The sequence below is a fragment of the Equus asinus genome, unplaced genomic scaffold (genome assembly GCF_041296235.1).
Source record: "Equus asinus isolate D_3611 breed Donkey unplaced genomic scaffold, EquAss-T2T_v2 contig_655, whole genome shotgun sequence".
NCBI lineage: Eukaryota > Metazoa > Chordata > Mammalia > Perissodactyla > Equidae > Equus > Equus asinus.
This window is the reverse complement of record NW_027225355.1, coordinates 51,245-55,274: the sequence shown is the minus strand read 5'-3', so window position 1 is coordinate 55,274 and position 4,030 is coordinate 51,245. Positions and strand designations below refer to the sequence as shown.

Here is a 4,030-nt window from a genome sequence, read left to right as displayed (position 1 = left end):
GCAGGTAGATTGAGCAAGCTTTGTTTTTGTGTTTGTTTTTTAAACATGCATTCAACTAGATGTGATTCTGAATAGATTAATACTCCGTTTTTATCATTATAGTTAGCTAAAAAATTGCCAGGCAGCCCACAAAACAGGATTTGCTGTAAGAACAACCCAGAGTCAGCTGGAGACTCATGGCGCTGGGACCTGCCGGGCGGGCCGCAGGAGTGCTAGCTAAGTGTCAGAGCATTAGGAAGAAAGTCCGGGCTGGAGGCGCCAGGCCTGCAGCACCAGCTGTGGAACCTCCATTATGTGACCGCACAGCTCCATCCTCAAACATCGCAGGGTGATCACCACTGAGGGGGCACGTAGCTGTAGGTGGGTGTTCCGGGGGCCTGATATGTGGGCACCGTGACTGGGTGAGGGGCGACAGGAGTTGGGGAGTGGGCAGTCAGCAGGGTACCTGCTGACATCGCCATAGTGGTCCCAGCCACCATGCCCATGGTGACCCCGTTGCCTGTAGGTGGAGGGATAGGTGCAGGGTACACCGTCGCCGGCATGCCATTGGGCTGCACCACCGTGGTGTGGTGGATGACGTGAGGAGGTGCTGCCTACAGGGGTTGTGTGCAGTATGTGCCTTGCTGTGCGTATGGGCTCTGCTGGGGGTAGGCACTTCGCACGGGGTACACGGCGGTCTGGTAGGGGTTGGGGGAGGAGGAGTATGGTGGCACTGCCCCACTGGTGGGGGAACAGGACACTTTGTAAGGTGTGCCAGGAGTGTAACCTGTTTGGAAGGTGGGGTTCGTTCCAGTGTACATGTTGGGGGAGTAGGCGGGAGCCGCTGCTGTGTAGCCCGTGGGGAAACCAGCTGGATAACCAATTCCTTTGGCATTTGCATAGGGAACCCCAGAGGAACCAGGGCTATAAATAGGATTCATGATTTCAAGAACATGACATCCACAACCAAGGCTAAGACAGGAGTCCAGATCAGCGCTGTCCAACAGCACTTTCTGCAGCGATGAAGCTCTTCTCCATGTGGGCCGTCCGATAAGCACCCATCAGCTAAAGTAACAATCGCTCCCCGCGCCGCGCGGGCGGCCTGGGCCTCGCTGACCAGCTCGCCGGCCGGGGGAGCGCCGCGAGGCCTGCTCCGATGCGGGGCCCGAGCCGCCAGGGCCAGTCTCCACCGCCGCCGCCGCCGCCGCCGCCGCGGGCCTCTCCCCTGCTCCGCGCCCGGCCCGCCTCTCCGCAGCCCGCGCGACCCGCCCACGCTGCTACATCTTTTGTTTTTATATATTCTTTGATATTTTTGTTTTTCTCCCAACATTGGAGTATGAAAATTATTTTATAAATGAATAAGTTGAAAGACTTATATACAGTCAATGCTCATATTTCTATCTTCATTTAACTGTTTTTTATTTATCACATAACTATATATTTATGAATGCCTTTCTCCATTTAGTCCATTTTATTTATTTTATTTGTTTCAAAGTGAATTTCAGACACTGGTACACTTTAGCCCCTGAACATCTGAGGATAGATATATAATATTAACTAATTAGAGTTGTTTGCTTATTTTTAAATTTTATTTCTATATTTTCAATTAAAAAAATTGGTATGTGAAACTACATATGCTATATTTTTACTTAAATACAGTCAGATACACAAATTTAAATGTACCACTCAATGAATTCTGGCAAATGCATACACCCACGTAGTGTGTTGAATTTATCCTGCAGAAAATTTCTTCCTCCTACGCCCATTCCCGTTAATCCTTGCCCCAAACCCCAGAAGTTTCCACATTGTTCTGACTTTTTACCACCTTGGATTAGTTTGTTTTCTGGGCGTTTATACTAGTGGAGTTCTATGGCATCCAGTTTTGAGTAAGAGTTCTGTCATTCTACATGTTTTTGAGATTCACCCATGTTGTTTGTATAAATACTTGATTTGTTGTTGTTGTTTAATTTAAACTCTTTTCTTTTGAGAGGTAATCTTAGATTCATATGCTATTGTAAGATATAATGCAGAGAGATACTAAGTAACTTTTACCCATCTTTCCTCAAGGATGACATCTTATAAAACTAAAGTACAATAATTATAACCAGCACAGAGACATTGATAAAATTTCTCAATATTTCTCAGATTTTCCTAGTTTTACTTTTCTCGAAAGTATGTGTGTGGGTGTGTGCGTTTAGTTCTATGTAAGTTTATTATGAATGTAGGTTAGAGTGTCCTCCACTGCGGTCAAGATACAGATCAGGTTCATTACCATGAGAGTCCATCAGTTTGCCATTTACTGCCACACCAACACACCCTCCCCTAATTCGTGGAAATCATTAATTTATTCTCAACTCTATAATTCCATCATGAATTACATGAATTTATGTATATTACATAAATATTATATGAGAGGAGTTTTATACACTATATAATTTTTCAGGATTGGCTTTTTTTCACTGAGCATACTTGTCTGGAGATTCATTCAAGTCATTGAATGTAACAATTCCAAAAACTTAGACCATTTTTAATTAATTTGTTTTTATGTTGGAAATGGAAACATCTTGTATATTTTTTAACACTAGAAAAGAGGGGACTGGTGAAAGAGAAAGTTGACAAATATAAAGTTATTACCATGCAAGCTGTAGTTGAAATTATTCTGTTTAATATAATAAATTTATATAATAAATTTAAAAATCTCAAACTACACTTCCACATACTAAACTTTTGAGGTGGAATGAAAATAGTTAATAAGAGAAATTTTATAGGAGCTAATGTCTGCATAAAAAAAAACCTTAAATAAACAACCTAACCTTGAAGTTTCCAAAGAACTAGTAAAAGAATAAATTAAGTCCTAAGTTTGTAGTAGAAATAAATAAAACTGAGACTAAAAACAATAAAAGAGATCAATTAAACTGAGAAATGCTTTTTTTTAAAGGTAAACAAAATTGGCGAAAATTTGGCTGGACTAATCAAGAAAAAAAAAGAGGGGTCAAAAAATACAATCAAAAATGAAAGATTACACATTACAAATGATACCACAGAAATAAAAAAGCACATTACATATTATTATGAACAACTATATGCTAACAATTTAGATGATCTGGAAGAAATGGATGAATTTCTAGAAATGTAAAATCTACCAAGACTGTCATGAGGAAACAGAAATGATATCTACATATACAATGTAATATTATTCAGCCATAAAAAAGAGTGAAATCTTGCCATTTGTGACCATGTTGTTGGACCCTGAGAACATTATGCTAAATACAATAAGTCAGACAGAGAAAGACAAATACTGTAGGATCTCTCTTATATGTGGAATATATCTATACAAACACACACTATTTATACACACTATGAACTATACACCATGTATATACTCTATAATATGTATGCTAGATATGTATGCTATATACTATAGAAAGATCGATCGATAGATAGATACAAGCTCATGGATACAGAGACCAGACTGGTGGTTGCCAGGGGTGGGAGGAAGGAGATGGGAGAAATAGTTAAATTGCTGTTTGTTTTTGTCTCGTTTAAATGAATTGAACAAAAAAGTAGAAATAAAAAGAAGTAGAAAATCCAAACAGACTAATATCAAGGAATAAGATTGAATTAGTAATCAAAAATCCTCCAACAAATGAAAGTCCAGGATCAGATGGCTTCACTTGTGAATCTGACTAAACAATTAAAGAAGAATTAACACCAATCCTTCTTAAACTGTTTCAAAAAACGGAAGAGAAAGGAGCACTTCCGAACTCATTTTATAAGACCAGACTTATCCTGATAGCAAAGCCCAATTAGGACACTAGAAGAAAAGAAAATTACAGGCTAATATTGCTGATAAACATAGATGCAAAAAGTCTCAAAAATTAGCAAACTGAATTCAACAGCATATTAAGAGGATCATATACCATAATCAAGCAGGACATATCCCTGCGATGAAAGGATGTTTCAATATGTGTAAATCAATAAATGAGACATTAACAAAATGAAGAATTAAAATCATACAATCATTCCCACAGCTAACATCATACTCAACAGA

The 4,030-nt window shown here is 39.5% G+C and overlaps 1 pseudogene; it reads right to left on the bottom strand.

Moving 5' to 3' along the window:
- Positions 1–302: 302 nt before the first annotated feature.
- On the bottom strand, positions 303–920 carry LOC139044185 (myelin-associated neurite-outgrowth inhibitor-like; annotated as a pseudogene).
- Between the last annotated feature and the right edge of the window lie 3,110 nt (positions 921–4,030).